The sequence below is a fragment of the Sorex fumeus genome, unplaced genomic scaffold, assembly GCF_029834395.1.
Source record: "Sorex fumeus unplaced genomic scaffold, SorFum_2.1 ptg000128l, whole genome shotgun sequence".
In the NCBI taxonomy this organism is placed as follows: domain Eukaryota; kingdom Metazoa; phylum Chordata; class Mammalia; order Eulipotyphla; family Soricidae; genus Sorex; species Sorex fumeus.
The window spans coordinates 17,745,668-17,773,383 of NW_026606185.1; positions in this window are offsets into that span (position 1 = coordinate 17,745,668).

Genomic DNA, 27,716 nt, shown 5'->3' on the forward strand with positions numbered 1-27,716 from the left:
TATATACTGAAGTGATGAAAATCAATATAGATCAATGAAAATCGACGTGTGTAACCCCTATGTCCAGATTTTCCCACCCTTCTACGGAGCACCCTCCCCTTACTTTCTGGTAACCATGAATTGATATTAGGATCCAAATATTATTGTTTTTTAAGCCCATCTGTTTGTTGATTTTCTCTACATAGGAGTGAAATAATTTGGTGCAGGTCTTTTTTGGTCTGACTTATTTCACTAAGCCTAACACCCTTTATGTCTATCCATGTTATGTCAAATGGTAAAATTTCTTTTTTTTTCTTTGTAGGTATTCAGTATTTTGCTACGTATATAAACCTATCTTTTTATTGACTGACTAGTCAATGAATACTTTTTTGGGGTTTTGGGCTATACCCAGTTATGCTAAGGGATCACTCCTGTCAGTGATGCCGTGTATTGAAACTAGGTCAGGTGTGTGAAGACAAGTGCCTTTTCTGCTATACTATGTCTCCAGACCTGCTCCATTACATTAATTAATTTATTTGTGTCAATAGATATGTCTACAACTTTTCTGGTACAAGCATATGGAACATTCCAACTTCTCCTTTTGTACTGCTTTTTTCTTCCTTGGTTTTATTTTACCCTGTAGGATGTTGTAGGTGCTTTATACACAGTCAGTGCTACAGATTTATCCCCTCTGAGGAGTCATCCTGAATCTCAGGTATAAATTTAGGGTCATTTCTTTTTCATGAAATATGTCCTTTAGAATTTTCTTAGTAAAGGTTTGCAAGTAAAAATGATTTTATGGATCTGAAATGATTCCACTTTACATTCATTTCTGAAAAATATGTTTTCATAGCTTAAAATACAATACTAAGTTGACATCTATTTTCTCTACACACAATGAGAACACTGCTTCACTTCTGACTCCCCCCACTGTCTTCAGCAAAAAATTAGATTTTAGACTACATGTCTAAAATTCAGTGACATATTTAATCTATATTTTCTTTTAGCTTCTTTAAAAGATCTGTTGTCTCACAAAAATATGACAAGAAGTAGATTCTCCCTGTGTGTGTGTGTGTGTGTGTGTGTGTGTGTGTGTGTGTGTGTTCAGAAATTGGTGAGCTTAAGCTGAGAATTGAAACATTTTTATCAGTTCTGAGAGATCAACAACCGTTATCTTTTCAGATAATTGCTTTATTAGACCTTATTCCTTTAAATATTAACCCCTTGGGTGATGTCACTCTGCCTGCTCCCCCTTGGCGGATCGGTGGCCACCATCCTCCCGAGGCCATTGGACAGTCAGGTTTGGGCCCACAGTGACAAGACTTGTTGGGCCTCAAGGGATGGGGGTGGAGCCAGTCCTGTCCTCCCCACCCCAACGAGACCCCAAGTCATCGCCCACGAATGGCCTCTCTGGCTCCTGATCAAGCTGCTTAACGGCCATGATCCCAGAGACTCAGAAACAAATCTCGAAACCTAGGGGCTTTTGGCAGAAATGCGTCCAGACCACGCAGTAGGTTACTGTCACCGGGCCACCCCGTGGGGGAAAGGGTGTTGTCCCGTTGCTCTGCCTGCTCCCCCTTGGCGGTTAGGTGGCCACCGTCCGCCAGAGGCCATTGGACAGTCAGGTTTGGGCCTGCAGTGACTAGTCATTTTGGGCCTCACGGGATGGGGATGGAGCAAATCTTGGAACCCAGCAGGTTTGGGCAGAAATCCCTCCAGATGTGTGTTAAAATTTCGGAATTTCAAAATCGCGCAGCCACTACTGCAGTCATGCGACATCATATGTTATTCATAACCAGCAATAGAAAACAAATTGTCTACTGTTGCCTTTTCAGCACATCTGAATGTTGGGGTAAAAGTCTCAAATAATAATGGTGGGTCTGGTGTCAAAATATTGAATGTCATCAAAGTGTAGAGAGAGTAATGTGGAAATCATCTGCCCCACAGGTAGGGGGAGGGTGTAGGATGGGGGTATACTGGGGTTGTTGGGGGTGGAGAATGGGCACTGGTAAAAGTATGGGTGTTCCATTGTATGACCGAGTCTCAGACCCGAAAGCTTTGTAACTGCTCTCACAGTGATTCAATAAATAAAATTATAAAAATTGAAAAAAAAAAGTAAGGTGGAGTTCATGCACAATTCAATCAGCTAATCAGTGGCTGAATAAATAGCAGTACTACTACATTAAAAAAAATATTAACCCCTTGGTTTTATTTTTCTATCTTGGTTTTATTTGGTCTCAGGAGGTGGACTCTGGATAATTTCTTTGGAATTAGCTTTAATTTTGCTAATTCTCTCTTTAGAGATACATTTATTGTTACTAAACCTTTAAATTGTTTTAATGCCAAATATTGCAGTATTTCATCTAGGAACTATCTGGTTACTTTTAAACATGTTCAGTTTTTTTTTCCAAAAGGATAAACTGAAGTTTTTAATTTTTTTATTATTTTTTAAAACTTTTTAATTGAATCACTGTGAAATAGACCCTTAGAAAGTTGTTCCTGATTGGATCTCAGTCATACAGTATTCCAACAAAAGTCTGTCCAGTTTTTTAAAATTATTTTAAGGTATTATGTTCAACTATTATGTTTAAAATCTATTAAATATTCTTATTTTAAATTCTATGCCTGATGATGCTAATCCCTGCAGTCTTTGTGAATTCAGCTCTTCTGTCTCGGTTTCTGGCAGCTCTCAATATTGGTAGCTCAATGCACTTTGTTTAGATATTTTTAATGTTGGTGTCCTAGTCCTTGAAATCTTAAATATGGGAATTCTCTGAGCCTCACTCTTAACACTGCCCTTGCAAGCTCTGGCCTGCCTTTCTCAGTTATATCAGATTACAATAACCCAGACTACTATCAACCAAGCGACAGCTCAAAAAAGTTCTAGATGGAATGAATTCAAGGTACAAGTCTACGTAAAGCCACCTGACCAGATAGTGATAACTTTTCAAGGAAGATTAATCCCCCTCTTTCCTCCCAAGGATTTCAGCTGACAATTAGCCCTGAGTCCCCTGCTGGGGCAAGGAGCATTCTTGTCATTCCACCCTGACACTAAATGGTGACTCATTTGAGGTTTCAGATTTAATACAAAGGGATGTCCTATTAGACACTCCTCTTTTACTTCTACATTTATGTATTGCTATACTGGTCAGTGCAGGGCCGACACATTAAGCCCTGTTAGTATCTCTCTGGTCCTGTAGATTCTCCTTTCTTGGACCAGTCATGCAAACCAAAAGCCAATAGGCCCCTTGCAGCAAATGTACTTGGGGCTAAAATTTGCCTCCTACTGCTTTCTGTTCCAAGTTCTACTGTCACTTAGGTTTGGGGCTTTATGTAAGGCCTTACTTTCTTATTGTTGCATTTTAATTATTCCACAGCCTAGCTTATTTCTTCTCTGCAGGTGGAAGAATTAGTCAGAGTATCAATTACTGAGATTTGGAATCATAAACCTTTTTTGTCTTTTCATTTTCATATTTACAATTGTCATATTGGGGTCAGAGAGATAATACAGAAGTTAAGGTGCTTGCTTTACAAGCAGCTGACCCAGGTTCAGTGCCACTTATGGTCCCCTCTGAATAGTATCAAGCACCTTGAGAAATTCTGGGTATAATATCAAAGCCTGCAAACCCCTAAAAAGTTATAATTAAGGACTGGAGGGATAGTACAGAAGTTAATGTTCTTGCCTTGTATGCAGTCAACCTGGGCCAGAACGATAGTACAGCAGGTAGGGTGCTTGCTTGGCCAAGCTGAGTTCAACCCCTTGTACCCTATATGGTCCCCTGAGTCTACAAGAGTGATCCCTGAGCACAGAACCAGAATTAAGTCCTGAGCACCTCTGGGTATAACCCCCCCCCAAAAAAAAAACCCTCAACCTGTTTCATTTCCAGCACCACCTATGGTACCCCAAACACCACCAGGAGTGACCCCTGTGCTTAGAGTCAAGAATAGACCTGAGTACTGCCAACTAGCCAAAATCAAAAGCAAAAACAAACAAAAAAATTAAAACTCTGATTATCATATGTTGTCAACATAATATTACATTTATGTTCTCAAAAACTTAACAATAAATAAGGTTGACTGTGATGGGAAAAGTGCAGCTTTTGAAAAATATCCTTTCTTTTCCTGCTTTCATATGCCAAGCTTCTAAGAGTATAAATGTAAGGGGAAAAAAAAAGAAAAAGGAAAAACAGAATCAAAGAACCAAGGTTTTCAAGGAAGAACCACGGAGACAGTACAGTTTCAGGAACACACAAGTGGGAAATGGCTAAATTAACTCTCTCTCCAGAAGCAGAATCCTTGCATTTCCACACATATCTATGCTCAGGACAAGTGGATTGAAAGAGGTTTGGGCACAACAGATGCAATAAATTATGTACACTATCACGTATACATTTAAGTACACTAAAATGTATTTTTGATCAATCAAATTCTACTAATGAAAATTCCTTGCTTATAAAAGTGCTTTTACCAGAAATGATGTTGCTAACCCTATATTATAGGACTTATTATTTCTTCAATAAATTCAAACAACTTTGAATGTCTCACATCCTTCTTGGAAATTTGATTTTCTCTTTGTTCATTGTATTGAGTGCAAAAATATGGCGTGTCATTATTAAATATTAACTAACTATATGGCTTACATCTTAAAATTTAATTTGATCATAGCTTGCATCTAATGTGCTAAGTGAATGCAATTAGATTGTGAATGAATATTATTAGCACATGTTAATATCCAATGGCTAGAAGAGTCTGAAAGAAGTGATTTCTTTTCTGTCAAGTCTTTTCATTAGATTATGAAATTTTATTTATTTGATTTCTCTGTGCAATTTGGTACTCCATGTAATTTTGATCTTTGAGTCTTTCTCAGTTCAATTTTTAAAGTCATCTGGGAAGGTTTTTTTTTTCTCTTGCCATATATTAACTTAGAATTATGCAGAATAATTTTCCATTTAAATCAATGAAGCTTCTAGGAAAGACAGTACTGAATGTCACAAAACTTGAATAGGCATCATTTCAGACTTAGAGAGAGAGAGAGAGAGAGAGAGAGGGAGAGGAGAGGGAAAGTGCCTGCCATAGAGGCAGGTTGGAAGCGGAGATGAGGGAAGCTGGGGACATTTGTGGTGGGAAATATACAGTGGAGAATGGACTGGTGGAATAGTGTATGACTAAAACCCAATCATGAACAACTTTGTAACTGCTTATCTCACTGTGATTCAATTTTTAAAAGTTAAATTAAAAAGTATTAACTGATAAATTGTATATGTGTTCTTTCTTGGGATTTTACAATTTTCCCCAAATGTACTAGTAACAACCGTATTTAAATTTTTTTCCAAAAAATGAGATCACAATATTTTAGACTTACCAATAACATATCACTTTCTGCTATTCTTTTAATAGATTTGGTATTATATTTTGACAAGCTACGATGAATGATCTTTCACAGATAATAAAAATCACTGTTTTTTCTGATTTAAGACTAAATAAATGCATGCTACTTAATTAACTACTCTACTTCATTTTGGGGAGCCACGCGGGCGGTGCTCCCGGCTGACCCCTAGCTCTGAGCTGGGATCCCTCCAAGCGGGGCTCAAGGGACCCCATGAACTTAGGGGACCAAGCCGGGGCGGCCATGTACAGGCAAACGCCCCACCTTCTGCACCAGGACTCTGGCTTTTAAAGGAAGGCATTTTAAGGTCTTCCGAGTGCAAAAGGAGTAATTGATATTTTCTCACCTTATTCCGGATAACTAGAACTTTAACTTATTGTCCTTTTATTCTACTTATGAGTGAGGTTCAGCCCTGGATTTGTGCGGATTCACGGGGCCTCTAACTAGAGAGCACCCACAGCCAGTACCCTCGCTCTTTCGCTAGGCGGCGCTGTGGGTCCTTCATCACTGGGTATCCTCACACCTGCCCCTCTGTCTGCAGCTACTTTCTGATTTGCTGTGTTTCATTATCACTTCGTATTTGGCACGATTTTGAAAGAACTATCTAATTATCCAGAGAGGTAAAATAAAGAAGTTAATAACAGGAAGCTGATAAACTCAAATCAGTTACCTTGAAAACTTCTAAAGAATGTTCAGCCAGCATCAAACTCATCATCAAACACAAATAAGTACTTTAACAGAGAAAATAAAGTCAGGAAAAAAAAAACATTCAAGAAGCACATTTCATTAAAGTTGAAGAGGAGAGTAGGACAGAAGTTATGTGGCGCAAGCTAAAAATTCCATATTAAGGACTATAAAAATGCCATCAACTAATCAGGCCTTTTCTCTTTATTTCCATCCCATTCAAAGAAGCTGAATATCCCGAGTTCTCACAGCCCAAGAATACAAAAGAGGTCAGCAGACCTGAAAAATTGTTAAACTCATTATATATTTATTTTGGGCTGGGGGTCACATCCAGCAATGCTTAGTCAGAGCTGACTCCTGGCTCTGCACTCATGCCTGACAGTGCTCAGGGGACCATATGGGGTGCTGGGGATCAAACCTGGGTGGGCCACTGCAAGGGAAACAACCTCTCCGCTGTCCTATGACTCAGGTCCCATGTTCAACTCACTTTGTAATCGCAGGAAAATGGCCCATTTAGAAAGCTTCCCTTTATTCCAGGTCTGGGCGCCCCTCGGGGTGTCTCTGCTAGAGTCTTCCCTTCCTTTGGGTTCCAGTGTATAATCAAGGGGCAGATTCCTGGGATGGCTCTGAGCATACCCCAGCACGTGAGCCGGCTACAGGTAGTAGGAGAAAAGACTGAGGAAGCTTCTGGAGCCCTGGCAAGCTGTTCTGCACAGGGCCTCAGGAATCCTCAGGGAGTTCACCCTCATTACTCTGCTGTGCATCTGGTTTGTGGGGCCTGTCCTGGGGTTTGGCTCCTTCTCTTCCTCCTCCTCCTGCTCCTCCTCAATGTAAGGTATTCAATAAACAGATTTCTCATAACTTCCACACTAAGTCCTGTCCCCTGACAGCATTGTGTGTGTTTTTGAAAAGGGCAAGGTAAATCGGAAAGGGCATCATCAAGAAAGTCACATTCTGAAAGGGACCAGAGGTGGTCATCAAGGCTTCTGGCCTCTGAAGAACCCTGTTCTGGGCAGAGACTGTCATGCTCCTATCTTCACCCTCCACACTGAATTTCACATGCTGAAGTTCTGGCCACCCCCAGACCTCCGAGTGTGACTGGATATGGAGGCAGGCCTGGGCGAAGTGACTAAGGGAGAGTGGGGTCTTGATGTATATGACTGGTGTCCCTGAAACAAGAGGGACACAGATCAGAACACAGACATGAACATACCCTTGGAACAGCTGGCCCCTGCCAGTCCAGGAGGGAGGCCTCAGAACAACCAGCCCTGTCGCGAGCTTCAGCATCAAGTCTCAGCTCTCAGCATGGAGTCATGCATCTTCATGGGCAGAGCCACCCCAGTCTAGAATATGGGCCTCAATTTCCCTCTCCTGGCTGGAGCTTTGTAGGAGGTGACCTGGGAAGGGATTCTAAAGCAAACTTTTGTCCTAGGCATTTGGGGGCAAAACTGTTTCACGGGCCTTCGTCCAATAGAGGGGACTCACATCAGGTGTTCAGACTAAATATTCCATTTTAAGGCCTATGAAAATGCCATCAACTAATCAAGACTTTTCTCTTTATTTCCATCCCATTCAAAGAAGCTGAATATTCTGAGTTTTCACAGCCCAAGAATAGACAAGAGGGCAGCAGGCCTGAAAGTTTGTTAAACTCATTATGTATTTTGGGGGGTTTGGGGGGGTCACACCTGAATGCATATCAGGTCACATCTTTGAACCCAACCCAGTTTGCAAACACAAACCATCTAAGGATGGCAGATGGTACCCCAGAATTGCTCAGAATAGGTCCCTGCTGTACCCTTGCCCCCCCCCCCAACTACACAAGCACTGTGTGGGTGCCAGGTCCTGGAGAAATTTTTAAAATGTTAAACATGAAGATAATTGCCCTTTTTCTTTATCTTTTTTTCTTTTGTTATCAAATTCTAGCTCTCTGAAGAGATTAGCAATCTCTGATAAGCCAACAGAACTATGCCTATTCTAAGAATGCTAAGCATTCTGCTCTTTGTTCTCTTTGCGGAAGGATAAAGGCAAGGCCTGCTCTTCAGGGAGATCTTGAAATCTGGTCTGAAAGGGCTTTTCCAACCCCTTGCTTAGAACTGGGTAAGAGCGGGATTGCTGGACTCAGCCAGTCAATGGCTCTGAGATGTGGTTCAAAGAGGTTGGGGATTGGGTAGAAAGTGTGATGCTTTCTTTTGAAAAGCTGGTAAGTCTTTTAGGAGGATTCTGAGAAGAGAATTTATAACTTTCTGAGCAAGAGGGTTTTGGAATAGTAAACCTATGCTGAGAAAGACAATGGAATAATGGAGTCATTGTTGGAGACAGAGAGCTGGGCAGATAAAGATTTGTTTTGGCTTCTAGGTCACCTGAAGTGGCCCTGGGACAAACCAATTAATGTGGTTCCAAGCATACCCAAATTCTGCCATTATCAATGCCTGATATTGGGAAAAGTTACCTAAACTCAAGGCCTGAGAGACAGCAGATGCTTGTTATTCAGGTTATCAGACTCTCCAGTTCTCAAAGAACTGCGGCAGATATACACACACACACACACACACACACACACACACACACACACACTCAAGTATATCACTGAGTGTGTGATAAAAGCCTAATAGATACACCAGGGTGGGGAACAGGGGTCATTTCTGGAAAGTTCCAGAAGACACGATTATGAGCTGAGTTTTCAGGAAGGTGGGCTGGAGGGCCTAGGAGGCTAGTCTTCATCTCTGAGGGAAACTGGAATTCGTAACTGACCATGTCTGCCCTACTGTCGTGGCAGTGAGCATGGACCCCCAGCCCTGCCCTTCCCTAGCAGCCACTGTGACTGAGTATCCTAGGCTCACTGCCTCCCAGTCCTGGAGTCCCAACTCAGAACACAATGAGTCCCCTGACATTAGGCCCGGAGCATGTCTTTCCTGCAGCCACTCTTGCGCCCTTCACAGAGCCTTCCTGAGAGAGCACAGAACATCGTGAAGGAATCGGAAGTGCTCTGCTGTTAGAAGCACACTTGTCTGCCACCCTGCATGTCTCTCTCACTCTCCTCTCCACCAGTATCCACGAACCAGTCCTATCCTCTGCCTCGATTTTCCCTTCTCTGTTCGGTTCAAAGAGGTTGGGGATTGGGTAGAAACTGATTCTCTTTCAAAGATCCTGATTTCAGACCTCTCCTCAGATAGTTCTGTTGACTACTGAGTATGCTGACCAGAGAAGGAAAATTCCAAGGGGCCATGGGAAGAGCTTGACCTGGAAGGCAGAATCCTAAGGTCACACTCCAGCTTATCCACTTACTATTTGTATAAATTGGGGCACATTGCTTAAAGTCACTGGATTTGTTCTCAAAACTCAGAAAAGAGGATAATGTAGGCCCTGTGGAAAAGTGTCTCCAAGTCAGCAGCCCAGGGGAGTGGATGAACTCAGGGAATATTGCGTCCCTCACCTCCCAGGGCTTCTCCGAGGAAGGGAACCAGCTCAGAATAGTGTTTTCTCATATAGCGTTTTCTCCCCTCTACTCCCTCTAAAGGAAAGCCTTTTCTCTGCCTCAGTGGACAGACAGCATCAGGGCCTGACTGTCCACGTACATCCAGGCCTGGCTGGGCCCTCTCCTTGGACTAAACAGTTAAGAGGAGACCAAGAATGTCACTAAGCCTGTGAGATGATGCCTGAATGCAATCCTTTAAAAATTCATACTAGCAAACGGTGCCCCAGGCTGGCCGGCTGCTTTTCTAAATTGTATGTTTTCTCTCAGTTGGGCCTAAGACCAGAGGAGCCAGGAAGTCTGTCCCATGGGGTACAGGCTCGAATCCCACATTTCCCAAAATCGTTAATATTTTGCTCCCTATGAATTCTTTATGCCTTGAATTTTGAAAAAGATGCAACTTTACAATTCTTTTCAGGGGCTGGAGCGATAGTACAGAGGGTAGGGCATTTGCCTTGCACGTGGCCAACCCGAGTTCAATCCCAACATCTCATATGGTCCCCTGAGCACCACCAGGAGTAATTCCTGAGTGCAAATCCAGGAATAACCACTGTGCATCACTGGGTGTAACCTAAAAAGCCAAACCAAAAAATAGACTCTCTTTGCTGGTTTCTACATTCCCTTTCATTTCTCGCTGAGCGAGTCTCACCTGCCTCCCCCTGCCTCCACGGGCCTGGCAGAGTGGCCGTTGCCATCATTGTCACACTGACTGTTTTCTTCTGGATAAAAGGGGATTTGAAGTAACTGACCTAAGAGAGTTGTGGGATGTCAATCAATCAGTGTAAAGGATTGTTCATTATCCATCAGTGACTGATCCATTTCTTTGTGGTGCTGCTGCTGATTTTCTTCCAGGGACGCCACGCCCCTGACACGGCCTCTCCCCACTCCCTTGCTTGGATTCCTAGTGTCTGTCCCTCTCCCATGCACAGGCTCAACCAGCGTTTCATTAGCATCTGATCAGCAAAGACAATTCTTTGGAGGCAGGAGTGACAATATAGTGGTAAGGCACTTTGCATGCAGCTGGCCCCGGTTTGATCCCCAGCATCCCATATAGTTACCTGAGCACTACCAAGGAGTAATTCCTGAGTGCAGAGCCAGGAGTAAGTCTTGAGCATCACTGGGTATGTTCAAAAATAAATAAATACGATCCTTGTAAGTCTTTTAAAAGAAGCTAATAGAGAAAAAATTCAATAAGAGTTATTTTTATTCAAAAAATAAAAATAGCTATTTTTCAATCTTTCAAGGACTGAAAATAGCTCTTAAGTTACTGTTTTATTTTAAATCTGTCTATGTGGGTTCCAGGACTGAATCTCCAGGCCACACGGTGACAGAGGACCTGGGCTGCCCCTCCCTTGGTCCCTGCCCACCCAGTAGACTGGCTGTCATGCCCACAATTTGCTTCCAGATACCATCTTAGTGCACCAACAGCCCTGCCCCAGAGATTCCCAATTGAATCCGAAAATGTATTAGTGCCATACAGAGATGTCTCTGGAACCTACAAACTTACGTTCATAATCACGGCCATGCAAGCGCTCATGATATTCAAAATGAGTTATGGAAAATAAATTATCTAGCATCTGCCCCTGGCTGGTAGGCTTGAATGGTGGTGGGAAAATTTGGGCAAAACATAATGCCCAAAATTAGAGAGAGAGTATTAGGAAAATTGTCTGCCAGAAAGGCAGGTGAGGACTGGGATGTGGGTGGTGGAAAACGTGCACTGGTGGAGGTATGGGTGTTCCTTCATTGTATGGCTGAATCTCAAACATGAAAGCTTTGTAACTCTATCTCACAATGATACAATTAAAAAAAAAACTAATGTGGAGTTCCTGCCCAATTCAATCAGCTTAATCAATGGCTGAACAAATAGCAATACTTCTACATTATTAAAAAAAAAAATCTGGTCTATGGGGAAAGAGTAATAGTACATCAAGTAGGGTACTTGTATGCAGCCAACCTAGGTTCAAGTCCTGACACCCTAGATGGCCCCCAAGCACCATCAGGAGTAATTCCTGAGTACAGAACCAAGAGTAGTAAGCCCTGAGCATTGCCAGGTGTGGTCCAAAAAGAGAAGAAAAAAAAAAACCTCCCACCAAAAAATAAAAAATAAATAAAAGCAGACAGCTCTTTAGGTCAGTACAGTACTGAAGAATGCCTACTAAAACATAGTTTGATTTCAAATCTGTCCCAGAAACTATGTTAGGCTAATTCCAGGTGCAAATAGCAGAATAGATGACCAAAAATTTTATTTGGAAGCAGCTTTATTTCCTCAAGGGGAACACTTGTGTCAGTGGGGGCCAGAGTGTTCCGGCCCTATTGTTCGGTCAGTAGCATCAGGGCTGGGATATGAATTCTCTGTGCTCTGACTACCCCCACCCCTCCCTGGCTACACTAAAACTCAGCCTCACAGTGGGTAGTGTGTATGTGGTGGGAAGGGGTGTATCTAAATGTTATGTGTGTGTGGATGGTGGTGGGGGAGGGGTGTATCTGTATGTCGTGTGTGTATGTGTGTGTGTGTGTGTGTCTTACGTGTGGTGTGCATTCTGAGTGGTTTGAATTTTATGTACTATGTTTTTGTGTGTTCTGTGTCGACTCATGTTTCCTGTGTTGCATAAAGGAATGTTGTGCGTGTGCATTTTATGTGTTGCATATTATGTACTTGTGGAAACAAGTGTGGCATGTGTGTGTGTGTGTGTGAGAGAGAGAGAGAGAGAGAGAGAGTATGTGTGTATTTGTATGTGTGTGTGAGAGAGTAAGTGTATTTCTGTGTGTGTGTGTGTGTGTGTGTGTGTGTGTGTGTGTGTGTGTGTGTGTTGTTAGTGAGGTAGACTCTTCTCTAAATCCTTCTTATTCTGGAAGGCAGGCATTTCCCAAAATCTTCTCCTACTCAAGGGCCCCATTTCCCAGTCTATCACTGCTATCCATTCCCACAATTTCACCAGAGACCTTCCCTCACCAAGGCACTAAATTATCAGGCCTAAAGGCCGTGGAGCTTTCCAAGAGACAGGAAGCCTGATCTGACCCAAATTAGCATTCTGTGCCAGGAGAAGGCACTGATCAGCAGTCCCTGCTTCAGTGAGAAATCTGATTCCCATGTGGATTTTCATAATCTGAAAGTGTGCTAGTCAAAGCATTTAAGAAAGGATTTTTTAAACAAGTTGAAGAATCCTTTGCTCAGCATTTCCCCCTTCGTGATGGGTATCATCAGTTTCTCCCCAAGTTCCTGTCTGTGTGAGACTCTGGGCCCACAGTGTTTCTTCAAGAGGAGACGAAGGACACAGTCTGGCCCTGCTAAGGACAGAGCTCAGAAAACCTTTCCCTGCCAGAGCTATCCTCTCGGCTGGCTGTCTTTGTTTTGTTTTAATTTCTTTCTTCATTTCTTAAAAAAAAGAATTTATTGAATCACTATGAGATACTCAGTTACAAAGCTGCCCATGATTGGGTTTTCATACGGTGTTCCAACACCCTTGTTTTCACCAGTGCACATTTCCCACCTTCAATGTGCCCAATTTCCCTCCTTCTAACCCCCAACCTGCCTCTATGACAGGCACTTTTCCTCTCTCTCTCTCTCTCCTCTCTCTCTCTCTCTCTCTCTCTCTCTCTCTCTCTCCTTTTGGGCATTAATGTTTGCAATACAGGTTTTGAAGCACTGTAGCACTGTCCACTGTCCTCCCATTGTTGGTCGATTGGCTCGAGCAGGCACCAGTAACATCTCCATTGTGAGACTTGTTGTTACTGTTTTTGGCATATCAAATACGTCACGGGTAGCTTGCCAGGCTCTGTTGTGCAGGTGAGATATTCTCGGTAGCTTGCCAGGCTCTCCAAGAGGGACGGAGGGATCGAACTCGGGTCGGCCCGGTGCAAGGCAAATGCCCTAACTGCTGTGCTATAGCTCCAGCCCTGCTTCACTCAAAGGAAATGAATTGATTTGAGACCTTTCTGGTTTGGTATGTGCCTGGATACTCTGATAAGCATGACACTCATCAGAGAGACCAAAGGATGCACTAATATGGCATTAATATATAGTAACAGATTTTTTTTAATTGCACACTTATGTTTATTGCCGATCTTACAGTAGCTAAGATCTGGCATCAACTCAAGTAATCCAACAACAGGTAAGTGGGTAAAAAGAGTGGTATTGAGGGGCTGGAGTGTTAGCACAGCGTGTAGGGCATTTGGCTTGCATGAGGCCGACCAGGGTTCTATTCCCAGCATCCCATATGGTCCCCCGAGCACTGCCAGGAGTAATTCCTGAGTGCAGAGCCAGGAGTAACCCCTAAGCATCGCTGGGTGTGACCAAAAAAAAAAGGAAGAGTGGTGTTGGTCTTCAGGGGGTCCTCTTGAGCAGCCTTCCCCTCCCCCAACCTCCCAGACTTCCCGAAGCCCAGCAGCCACACCCATATCCCACAACTCCTACCATGTAAACTCACTGCCCAGTTAAATATTCTGGAGTTTCTGGAGCGACACCCCCAAATTCTACAATGTTGACATCCCAATAGGAGCACAGCAAATTAGATGGGAAAGTAACATAGTCCCCAATTAAGCTCAGTAATCAAAAATATTAATACAGAAGGTTCAACTAGAAACAACAGCTTAGTAAACCATCAGAGAAAGACTTAATGTCCTCATGGTGAGATACAACATTTTCACAAATTGTCTTTTGCTGAAGTCTTTTTTTTTTTGATAATTGCATTAGACATTTAATTGTAATAAACATTATAAAATAAATTATTTTGGGTCTGGTAAGAGTGCAGGCTTGTCTACTACAAAGCAGTAATAATCAAAACAGCATGGTACTGGAAAAAAAGGCAGAACTGCAGACCAATGGAACAGAGTTGAATATACTGACATCTCCTCCCAAACACATAATCATCTAATCTTCGATAAGGGGGCAAGAAAAGTGAAATGGAGCAGGGAAAGCCTCTTTAATAAATTGTGCTGGCAAAACTGGACGGCTACATGCAAAAAAGTGGGCTCAGATCTCTGCCTAACGCCATGCACAAAAGTAAAATCGAAATGGATTTATGACCTCAACATCAGACCGGAATCCATAATGTTTATTGAAGACAAAGTTGGCAAAACTCTCCATGATATTGAAGTTAATGGTATTTTCAAAGATGTCACGCCACTGGCCGAGCAAGTGAAAACAGAGATAGACAAATGGGACTATCTTAAACTAAGAAGCTTCTGCACCTCAAAAGAAACAGTGACCAAAATACAAAGACAGCCTACAGAATGGGAAAGAATATTCACCAAATACACATCCGACAAGGGGTTGATATCAAGGATATACAAGGTACTGGTTAAACTACACAAGAAGAAATCACCCAACCCCATCAAAAAATGGGGCGAGGAAATGAACAGAAACTTTCACAAAGAAGAAATCCGAATGGCAAAAAGGCACCTGAGAAAATGCTCTACATCACTAATCATCAGAGAGATGCAGATCAAAACAACAATGAGATATCATTTCACACCACAGAGACTGACCCACATCCACAAGAACAAAAACAACAGGTGCTGGCGCGGATGTGGCAAGAAAGGGACACTCCTTCACTGCTGGTGGGAATGCTGGCTGTTCCAATCCTTTTGGAAAACAGTATGGACGATTCTCAAAAAATTAGAATTTGATCTCCCATTTGACCCAGCTATAGCACTCCTGGGAATATATCCCAGAGAGGCAAAAAGGTATAGTCGAAGTGACATCTGCAATTGTTTGTTCATCGCAGCACTCTTTACAATAGCCAGAATCTGGAAAAAACCTGAGTGCCCAAGAGCAGATGACTGGTTAAAGAAACTTTGGTACATTTACACAATGGAATATTATGTAGCTGTTAGAAAAGATAAAGTTATGAAATTTATATACAAGTGGTACTACATGGAAAGTATCATGTTAAGCGAAATGAGTCAGAAAGAGCGGGATAGACACAGAAAGATTGCATTCATCTGGGGAACATAAAGCAACAAAATGGGAGACTAACACCCAGGAATGGCTGAGATTAGTACCAGGAATTTTGCTCCATGACTTGAAGGCCAGCCACATGTGCTAGGTGAAAAGGAAGCTCAGATAGAGAAGAGAGCACCAAATAAAGGGTGTTGTGAAGACCCTCCCAGGGTGGGAGAGACATGCTAAAAGTAGTCTATAGACCAAACATGATTGCCACTCAATGCCTCTCTTGCAAAACACAGTACCCAAAAGAAGACAGAGAGAACAAGGGGGAATGCCCTGCCACAGCTGCAGGGTGAGACAGGGGGGATGGGGGGTGGGAGGGATGCTAGGACCCGTGGTGGGGGAGGATGGGCACTGGTGGATGGATGGGTGCTTGATCATTGTATAACTGAAACTCAAGCACAAAAATTTATAAGTCTATAACTGTACCTCATGGTGTTTCACTAATAAAAGATAAAGGTAAAGGCCCTCCCGTTGATCATCGATTTGCTCAAGTGGGCCCAGTAACGTCTCCATTGGAGACTTTGTTGTTACTGTGTCTGGCATATCGAATACTCTCGGTAGCTTGCCGGGCTCTCCGAGAGGGGCGGAGGAATCGAACTCGAGTCCGCCATGTTGGCTGCGTGCAAGGCAAACGCCCTACCCGCTGTGCTATCGCTCCAGCCCCTTCACTAATAAAAAAATGATAAAAAAAAAAAAAAAGAGTGCAGGCTTGGGGAGGCGGTAGGGAAAATGGGAACAGTAGTGGAGGGAAGGTCACACTGATGGTGGGATTGGTGTTGGAATATGGAATGCCAGCGACAGAACTTTAAATGAACATTTAGGGACCAGAGAGTACAGGGCTAAGGCGTCAAGCCTGGTTTGATCCTCAAGTACCGCACACCACATGTGGCTCTCTGAAAACCACCAGATCACCGGAGAACAGAGCTAGGAGCAAGGCCTGAGCACCGCTGTGTGGCTCCAAATAATTAAAAATAACATTAAATATTCAAACGAAGGCCGACCTTGCAAAACTAATGTGCAAGTCTCCCGGCAGAGGGCGCTGTTTCCAACCCCTCCGGCTCAGCCTGGAGGAAGGCGCTGGGCTGGACAATGATCGACCTGGACTGCAGGGGTGAGAGAAACCAGGGGCTCTGACCGGGTGAGTGGCAGTGCCAAGGCCCCGCACAGGATGTAAGGTCGCTGGGGTGCCTCCTGGGAACATCCGAGCGCGGAAGGGGCCGCGTCCTGACCCCACGGGGAGCCCGGGCCCGGCCGCTGCAGGAGGCGGGTCGCGGGACCAGCATCTCCGCCCGCAGGTCTCCCGTGCACCGTGAACCGGGCGCTTCTGCTCCTCCTTCTTTTAGGTTTTTTTCTCTTTTTGTTTTTGGGCCACACCCGGCCATGCTCAAGGCCTGCCCCTAGCTCTGTGCTCAGGGCTGTGGGGGGACCCTGTGGGCTACTTGGGATCTATCGGGTGGGCCAGGTGCAGGGCCAATGCCTTCCCACTGTCCTGTCACCCCAGCCCAGTCTTCTGTTTTCTTATTCCTGCTTCCCTGTGTTCTAACACACGAATTAGAAATGTGTGCATGTTTCTGTTTACATGTCTGTGTTTCTAAGTCCATGTACTTTGTTAACAAGTCAACCTATTACGTTTTCTGAAAGAAATAAAACTCTTTTCCTAAAGAAAAAAATAGGAGGATTGCTCTCCCTGGACTCTGTCTGCTGACTGTTGGGAGCCCAGCCTCCCTTCCCACCGCACCCACTGTCCCTTCACCTGTGGTCATTCCCCAGACCCAGTTACCTGGCACAGTCCCCTGCAGTGTCCCCTCTCCAGATTCAAGGTGCAGAGGCACCCAATGGTTCTATCATGTCATTGTTTTCATTTTAAATGAACAGTGACTCTCTAGTGATGCACACCAGCCACTCCCCACACCAAACCCTCCATCCTGCCATCCAACCACTGACTTGCAGCCTGATCCTAAACTCAAGTATGGCGTTTGCTGCATGCACCACTGGGGTTTGATCCCAGCCTCCCATATGGTCCCCTAAGACCACCAGGAGTGATTCCTGAGCCTAGAGCCTGGAATAAGCCCTGAGCACTGCTGGATGTGGCCCCCAAACCAAATAGTAGCACCGTAGCACTGTAGCACCATCCTTCCATTGTTCATCGATTTGCTTAAGCAGGCACCAGTAATGTCTCCATTGTGAGACTTGTTACTGTGTTTTGCGTATTGAATACGCCACGGGGAGCTTGCCAGGCTCTGCCTTGCGGGCGGGATACTCTCAATAGCTTTCCAGGCTCTCTGAGAGGGACGGAGGAATTGAACTTGGGTTGGCTGTGTACAAGGCCCTACCCGCTGTGCTATCGCTCCAGTAATAATAATAATAATAATATAATAATAATAATAATAATAATAATAATTCCATAGTCCCAACTGCAGTGTGGAATGACCTTCACGCCCAAGCTCTCTGTATCAGGGAAATGTTAAAGGAATGTCTAAATTCCCATCCCCACGCTCTGTGTCTCCCCTCTGCACTAATCAGGGCCTCCGCCCAGCGTGCTCTCATTCCCTTCTACCAAATTGGAACCCTGAACCGTGGGCTATTGTTTGGGGAAAGGAATTTCCCAATTTCTTTCTTAGCAGAGCTGTTTGGCTGGTTTGACTTACCATGAATCCCTAGCCCTGCTAGCCAGCGGGATGCTGGGGGCCAGGTGGGGTGATCTTGGCCCAGGGGCTACTGCACCTGGTTTCTTTATCCAGGGAAAGGAGATGGTATTAGTTCCCTTCATAAAATATTTCTGGAGATTAGATAAGTAATGCATGTCAAGTGACGAGAATATTGCTTCCCTGCTCCAGCACACAGGGATCATTTAATTAATGCCAGTCTCATTCCATGAGAAAGGGGGACGGCTATACTTCATCTGTAGGGGCGTCAAGTAAAGGCATCTAGAAAGAAGCAAATAGAAGAGCAAATCTCCTGATTTCCTCTCCTGGGGAGGCTCAGAAAGCAAAGGCATTCAGGACCTTCTATTCCTTCCACTGTCCTCGGGGGGACAATTTAGGGACAGTAAGAATGGGCATCTCTGGGCGGGCAGGGCTCTAGTGGCATATCTGGACAACAATCTGGGCATTTGGTGCAGGAGACCCTGGGAGCATTCTGAGTGGCCCACCCCTACCCATGCCACGTAAGGTTCAGGAGAAAGTGCTGGGAGGCAGGCTGCAGAGAGAGGTCGGGTGTGGGGCATTAAAGAGATTGCAAGGCCAGAGCTCTGCAGCCCACAAGCGAAGTCTGCGGACTCCAAAGGTAACTCACGCTCACTGCATGAACCGGGATCAGGGAGGTAGTGAAGGGGTTGCATGCAGCTGACCTTGGTTTGATCCCTAACAGCACATATGGGAGCCCAAGCACCAGCAGGGTACTGAGCACAGAACCAGGAGCAGTCCCTAAGCTTCTGAGCACAGGGTCAGGAAGACACTCTGAGACATTGCCAGATGTGGCCCATCCCCCAACCACCCCAAAATAAAGAAATATAAAATAAAAGAATATAAACCCAAGCCAAGTCCCCCCTCTCCTCTCCACCAATTCAGACCTTCAGACCCAAGCTAGCCCAGCTTTGCCTCAGTTGAGTTGTTCAAGCCCCACAGACACTAAAGCCCCAATGCCACCACTGCAAGAAAGTCTTTGGAAGGGCGAGCTGGGGTGCAGGGGGCCATGTGCATGGGAGTGAAAGCCTCTTCACTTTCCCCATGCAAATATTGGTCGGTCCTCTTGATGTTGGAGGATAGAGAAGGCCCCCTCCCAAGGCAATGGCAAAAGCATTGAACTTGAAGAAAACAGGAAAAGCAGGAAATAAGGCCTGATAAGACCTTGAGGAGCAACAGACAGATTGGATCTCCCCAGGAAGAAAATTCCTCGAATACCCTAACTTTAGTGACTCAGCCCAAAGAAGACCATCACCACTCCCAACCCCCCTGGTAACCTCCTTAGCAATAGACTTCTACCTAGGTAGAAGACTACGCATGGGGGCAGGTTGGAGAAACTATAAAGGCCACCTTGAACAAAGGAAGTGCGAACACATGCTGCCCGAGTCCATGTTCTTGTTCTGCTTGTGCCCACACGGCTGAGCACATGTGGTGCCTGAGCACTTGTGTCGCCCGCATATCCCCGCTTTCGTGCTTTTTTGTCTAATGCTAGGATGTATGTAGGGGCTCTCTCTGCCCTTGGAGAAGCCCATGTTCTCTCTTCAGTGTGTTTCTCTCTCTCTCTCTCTCTCTCTCACACACACACACACACACACACTCTCTCTCTCTCTCTCTCTCTCTCTCTCTCTCTGCCCCTCCACACCTTAAAAAACCCTCCAAATAAAATCTATTTACTTCACTGCTTGTCTACTCCTGAAATTCCTTTCTGCAAGGCAAGACAAGAACCCAGTAACCCTGGTTCCCAGGTGGCAGAGGCAGTTGGGGAGAAAGTGACCATCTTTCTCCTCCCTGTTTCACATAAGTCACCTTTGGGGCCCACCCGACATCACTGTCAAGCTTTACGAGAGTCCTGGGCAAAGAACCTGAGATTCCATCAGTCTTCAGTAAAACTTTCCCTTCTGGAAGGGTTTAAAGTAGAGCAGGAAACAGGGCAAATGCTGAATTTTTCCTCCCAATTACATCTCTGCTCAGTTATATTAAACTCAAGATATGGTTTCTGTTTAGAGAAGGATTAACTACCTTCTTTGAAAGATAAAGTAGATAGTAAAAAGCCTCATATTAATGAATTAAGATTGCTTATAAAACCCTCATCATCAAAAATTAGATTTGTGGCAGATTAAGAAAATACTATTTATTCTCAAACATTCCTTTGGAAATGAGGCATGCAGAATATAAACATTAATCTCTGTACCTTGGAGATTTAAATTTTTAATCTAACTGCTGCCTATTTTCTTTAGTCATTCTGACCTTTCATTGCTGAGCAGTTTATTGCTATAGGTTTTTTTGCTTTATGATGTAGTTTTTTTTTTTAAACTACTCTCGGGCAGCATGTAGAAAATATCTCATAATGGTTTCAGAGCACAATCATTGGCAAAATAAAGTCACTGCAGGTTAATTAAGAAATTTAGAAATTTCTTCCATAGACAACTCTGTGCCCTGAGAGGAAAGGTTATAATTAAGATAGATTCTGTGTCATTAGTTCATTTAAAATGCCAACGCTTCAGAAACTGGAGATAATAAAGTCAGTAGGGAGAAAACATTTCTATATGTTCAACTGGTTTATTGAATGAATTGACCTTGGTGAGACGAGTGAAGCAGAGCTCCTGCCCCGAGCAACACAGTCTTCACAAGGTCTGGCCTCTTATTTCCAAAGCCCCAAAGAAGCCCGGAAGCTCTTCCTAGCATTTCCAAGGATTAGAATATTCTTCTTTTTAGTTTTAAAAAAATTTTTAGAACTGAAAATCTGTGTCAGAACACCCCACACTGAGGCCTGCCCTGGGTCTGGCAGGATCAGGTGCTTCCTTTAGGAAATCACCTTTGTGCATCCACAGCTCCTCCTGTCGGAGTAGCTGGAAATCTGCCTGCGGGTTCTTCTAGTACAGGCACATAACACCTGGAGAGGGCTTGCGCTGCTGCTGTCTGCCTGGAGCAAGGACCTGGAGGACTTTGAGTCCTTAAAGCATGGACTGAAAAAGCACGTGAGGAGAGGGCCAGGGTGATGGCACAGTGGGTAGGGCACTAGCCTTGTACATGGTCCTCTGGGCACTGAGCCCATGAGAGATCCCTGGGCACAGAGCCTGAAGTAAGCTCTGAGTAGCGCTCTGTGTGTGGCCCCTTCCCCAAGTAATTTCTATCTGGGACCAGAGGAGAGTACAGTGGTTAGAGCCCTCGCCTAGCATGCATCCAACCAGGTTCAACCCCTAGCATCACATGCTCCCCCGAGCGTATCTGGATGCAGTGCTGGAGGCCTTCAGGCTCCAGTGGATATGCCCTATCCTGCTGGGGTGGCCAAGTGATCCCCAGCATCTCAGGGCCCAACAGTGTCTCGCCTTCAGGCCTTGCACTGAACTGCTAGAGACCTTCTAGCTAGGAGTCCCAGATGGGGCCTTGGGGGCCCTAGCACCCCTGGGAGCAACCCTTTCAAGGAAAGATTACATACCAACCAGTGCCCAACCAACCTCCAGACAGATGTAGGGCACCTTGGCAATGATGTGTAGCCTAGTGTTTCACATCTAAATATCAAAAGACACTTCCATTCCCTCCTTGCATCCTCAACACTCCCTTCTGGTCTCTTCAGCGGCCCACCGACTTCTACCACGTTTGAGTCTCGAGAATACATTTTAGTCCAGCAGCATGCAAGGCCCAGGAGCTTCCTCATGCCCCCTCAACTCTTTCCATGTAATAAACGTCACATTTCCAGCTCATTAGCATTTCCTCTATCATGCCTTACTTCATCTGGAGGAACGAATTCCCCACTCCACCCTGGTTTCTTTAGAGCACTGTTATGGCACTCAATGTGTAACTAGTAACTCATCAGAATCCTTCCTAACTCTGCCAATCACTCCCTTTGGGTTGTACCTTCTCTTTGTTTTGTTCAGGGCCGCACCCTTCAGTGCTCAGAGTTTACAACAGGCTTTGAGCTTAGGGGGATCTTATGGGGTACCAGGGAGTAAACCTGGGTCACCCAAGGGAAAGCAGGCACCTGACCAGCTCTACTATCACTTCAGCCCCAGGCATTTTACCTTCTGATAAGGTGGGATTGTATGGATTGGTGGGGAGGACTCAACAAGTCTTTAGCCAGTCCCTTTTTATCCCAGCCTCTAGGAAGTTAAATCCTTCATTTAACAATTGACCAATTTGCATCTGAAAGAATACTTTGCATCTGAAAGAAGTGCTAGAAGCACCTCCCCCCTGAGAGGGGGAAGGAGCTGTGTTACGACTCAATCTCAGACTCAGTCTTGGGAGCCGTGAAAGTTCTAAAAGTGCTACCAGGAAGTTATCAGGAAGTAGTGATTCTTGGTGATAGACTATTACCCAGGGCAAAGTAAACGGTCATTTCATACAATAGGGTTCACAGGATCCACAGTTGGAAAGCACAGGGTTATAGGCTGCATGGATCAGTAGCACCATCTAGTGGCGCTCGGAACAAACTGTTCTTGATCTGAAAGATCTGAATAACCATGTCTTCCTCCTGGCCAACATCAAAATCACACAGCTCTAAGAAGAGATGTGTTTTCCACTACGTGGATAGAACGAGAGGGTGTTAGTGCTTAGTGAAGCCGGAGGAGAGGGACGGATATAGGATGGTCTCTCCTTTGTCAAACATAAAGATGCATAGTAAGGGAGCAACAACAGGTCAAAGGCAACGAAACTGGAAAGCGAGCTGAGTTATTCATGGGCACGGGACCTGGGGACAGTGACGGGGAAGAAGGCACTCTGGTGGTGGGTGTAGGGTTGGAACGGTGTTTGTATGAAACCATAATTCACCTTATAAATCATGGTGCCTCCATAAAAGTGGAGTGGGGGGAGCCTCTCCATTGGTATGTGGTCAATATAAGTCATCTCACATTAGGATAAAACTTTAATGGAAAGTGATTGTTTGCATTTCTAAAATTCCTTTCATTTAAAGCTGGGAGAAAAGAGGAGGAGAGTATGGTCTTTAAGACCAACATTGTACCATTCCACAGTGTAAATGGGTGACCCCTATGCAGGAGGCCCTGGGTTCTCAGTGGGACTTGCCCCAGGGCACAGCCATATGCACACTCTCACATTGCAGGACTTCTGCTCCACACACTGTTGTCTAAGGGATCAAGGGGAGGGAAGTGTTTTAGCATTTCCTAAGGCCACTCAAAACTCCAGGACTCTGTTTTGTGAGAAAATTCCTCATTTTTGACGTTTCTATTTGTGATAGCATAGCAGGTAGTTTGTTTGCCTTGCATGTGGCCGATCCGGGTTCGATTCCTCCATCCTTCTCAGAGAGCCCAGCAAGTTACCAAGAGTATCCCGCCCACATGGCAAAGCCTGGCAAGTTCCCCGTGGTGTATTTGATATGCCAAAAACAGTAACAACAAGTTTCAGAATGGAGACATTACTGGTGCCCGCTGAGGCAGATCAATGAACAACCAAACAGCAGTGCTAGAGTGCAGTGCTACAGTGCTATTTGGAGAGAGTCGTATGATATTTTATCTGCCAATACAATGTTAGGTCATTTCTTCTCCCTTTAAAGTTACTTTTCTTTTTTTTTTGTTTTTGTTTTTGGGCTACAGGCTGGAGTGATAGCACAGAGGGTAGGGTATTTCCCTTGCATGCGGCCAACCTGGCCAACCGGAGTTCGATTCCTCCACCCCTCTTGGAGAGCCCGGCAAGCTACTGAAAGTATCTCGCCCTCACAGCAAAGCCTGGCAAGCTACCCGTGACATATTCGATATACCAAACACAGTAACAACAAGTCTCACGATGGAGACGTTACTGGACCCGCTCGAGCAAATCGATAAACAAGGATAAACAATGGAAGGATAGTGCTAGTGCTAGTGCTTTGGGACCACACTCTGCAGTGCTCAGGGATTACTTTTGGCTCTGCACTCAGGAATTAATCTTGGCAGTGCTCAGGGAACCATATGAAATGCTGGGGATCAAACGTGCAAGTCAAGTGCAAACAACTGCATGTATGAGGGGTACAAACAATATTACTATACCCACCTCCAAAGTGCTCATAAGTCTCTGCAGTATGTAAGATCCTTCCCTCACACTTCTTGCTCAGGTAACCTTAGTTCTGCCGTTAACAGTCTACAGGTTTGTTTCTGTTGTTTATTGTCCACTCCTGTTGTTAATTTATATACCATGCATAAGTGAGCACTGTAGCACTGTCCTCCCATTGTTCATCAGTTTCTGTTTTTTCCATGTTTTATGCAAGATTCCATGACTGAGTGATATTCCATTGTCTGTGTCTCTGTATATATTTATATATACACTCTACGTTTTCTTTATCCACTTGTCTATTATTGGCACTGGGCTGCATCCACAGCAGTTCCTTCTTTTCTTGGCTGCCTCCTTGACTCCAGGTGATGCTCTGGTCCCTCATTAACTGCCACACCTCTGTCTCTTCCTCATCTCTCATTTTAGTTGCAAATCCCCATTTCCCAGCGCCCCCAAAGAGGGCATGCAGGCACCTAAAACTCTGTGTGTCCAAATCTAATATTCTACCTTTCCCTTAAATCTGTCCCTCTCCCAATTTCATCTTCCTTGGCTGATGTCAAAGCAGCCACCAGGTCCATGAGCCAGAGACCCTGGTGCTGGTTATCTTTGACTCTTGCCTCCCACATCCATGGTTGTTTCATCCTGTAGGCATAGTGCTGGGACCATGTAAGCAAATAATTGCACTGATAATTCAGGGCTTTATTCAGAGTAGCTGGTGAAATAAATCAAAGCTCTTTCAAAATAGAAATGGATAAATGTGCAAATGATCACCAAACTTAGATAACATTGGCCTCAGAAACTGCTATATTTAGTGCTCATAAATATTTGATTACTTCAAATTATAGGTTAGTTCTTTTTAGCATTTTCTTTGTAAAAATCCCTAAGTATGGGTCATGATTTCTGAGAAATCATGGCCAATCACAAATAAAATGAATAAATTATTGCCAAATAACGTTTGATAAATGATAAAATACTTTTCCTACATTTTTTACAGCTGAAAAACATATAATATATTTAGAAAAATTAGGAAATTAAGAAAAAGAGACAGGTTCCAACTAGGTGACTGGCTCCAGTAACTGGTCTATAGCCTTTGCTTTTAGTAAAGATTCTGAGGCTGATGTAGCAATCGGTTAGTAACTACAGCTGCATCTCATGAGTTACTTTGCCCATGTTGTGAAGGAGAGATTTAGGCAGTATACTTAGTGATATGCTGAAGAAGGGCCCAACCTGACATTTTGCAAGCTAGTTGATAAATATAATCACTATGAAGATAGGGGCTCGAGAGATAGTACAACAGGCCAGCACTTGCCTTGCATGTGGTGGACCTGGTTAACCTACCACACTTGATATGGTTCCCTGAGTCTAGCTAGAAGTGACCCCTGAGCACAGAGCCAGGAGTAAGCCCTGAGCACCACTGGATGTGGCCCCAAAACACACACACACATACACACACACATGCATGCACGCACACACAAAAACAGATAAATTTCATTTACAAAGGGAATGAATGAATATCCAACACATCATTTCCTGCTGTGTTATCTATGCCTTTGTCTACTACATCAGTGTGGTGTAACGTGCAGTTGACGGTTCAGTTCTGCAATGTCTGACATTAAGTGGCAGTTGAAAGTTGGCCACAGTTGGAGTATTGCTCCTTGAAAACTAAAAAACACTATGAGTATTCTCATTTCTTTAGAGACCCAGTTGCTAAATGTTTAACAGCACATCACAGTGTTTGTCACAGTAACCATATGCATCATTCTTAGGCAGAAGAATAATTTCAGAAACCCATTGCCAGAGTCAAGAACAAAAGCATACAGGACTGGGGAGATAGGACAGGGGCAGCACAGCAAGGCCTGTGTCCAGTATGGGTGTGTTCCTGCATCACATGGCCTCCTCAGCATCACCAGGCATGATATGTGTGGCCCGCAGCACTGTGAGGCCTGAGCAGCGCTGCATCCTTAGTCCCTAACATTCACCTGTCAGAACCTAGTTGGTTTACTATCATTGGGTATGGATCCTAAGCACCACTGGGAAACCTGAAAAATACTAATGCCATTACTAATATTTATAACAATAAGTTATCAAAGAAAAATTACATATAATAAAAGTATAATAAAACCAGAGCTAACACTAATGTGTTCCAAGGGATAGTGAACTTTTCAATGGCAGTTTAACCACTTGACACAAATAGTGATTCTTTTTTTTTTTTAAAGAAAAAAAAACCACTTTATTTTAAAATTGCCACTTGGGAACATAAAGTGCTCTCATGAGAAAAGCACATTTTATACTTTAAAGGCAGTCCATAAAATAAAGGCAAATGTTTAAATGATTTCTTTTTTTTTATTAGTGAAACACCATGAGGTACAGTTGTAGATTTACAATTTTTTGTGCTTGGGTTTCGATTATACAATGATCAAATACCCATCCCTCCACCAGTGCCCATTTTCCACCACCATGGATAATATCCCTCCCACCCCCATCCCCCATCCCCCCCTGCCTCTGTGGCAGGGCAATCCCTTGTGTTCTCTCTCTCCTTTTGAGTGTTGTGGTCTGCAAAAGAGGCATTGAGTGGCAAACATGTTCAGTCCATAGCCTACTTTCAACATGCATCTCCCCTCCTGGGAGGATCCTCCAAACACCCTTTATTTGGTGCTCCCTTCTCTATCTGAGCTGCCCTTTCCCCTAGAATGCCCGGCTGGCCTCTAAGCTATGGAGTAATCCTCCTGGTGCTGATCTCAGTTATTCTTGGGTATTAATCTCATATTTTGTTACTTTATATCCCCCAGATGAATGCAATCTTTCTATGTCTATCCCTCTCTTTCTGACTCATTTCGCTTAGCATGATACTTTCCATGTTGTACCACTTGTATGTAAATTTCATGACTTCATCTTTTCTAAGAGCTACATAGTACTCCATTGTGTAGATGTACCAAAGTTTCTTTAACCAGTCATCTGTTCTTGGGCATCCAGGTTTCTTCCAGTTTCTGGCTATTGTAAAGAGTGCTGCAATGAACAAACAAGTGCAGATGTCACTTCGACTATACATTTTTGCCTCTCTGGGATATATTCCCAGGAGTGGTATTGCTGGGTCAAATGGGAGCTCAATTTCTAACTTTTTGAGAATCATCCATACTGTTTTCCAGAAAGACTGAACCAGTCGACATTCCCACCAACAGTGAAGGAGTGTCCCTTTCTCGCCACATCCGCGCCAGCATTGGTTGCTTTTGTTCTTCTGAATGTGGGCCAGTCTCTGAGGTGTGAGATGGTATCTCATTGTGGTTTTGATCTGCATCTCCCTGATGATTAATGATGTAGAGCATTTTCTCATGTGCTTTACAAATAGTGATTCTTTTCATCAAATTAATACTTTAACTATGAGATAGAATGATTACTCCCATTTTATAGATAAGGAAACTGATGCACAAAGATGTCTACTGGATGATCAGATAAAAGTACGTTGTCATTCTCCTTTTTTGAGAACTCAAGGGCTGTGGAGGACAGGCAAGCCCACAGAGAATGACAAATGTGGGAGCCTAGACTGGAGGTGCTAGGACAGTTGGATGAGAACATGACCTCATCTCG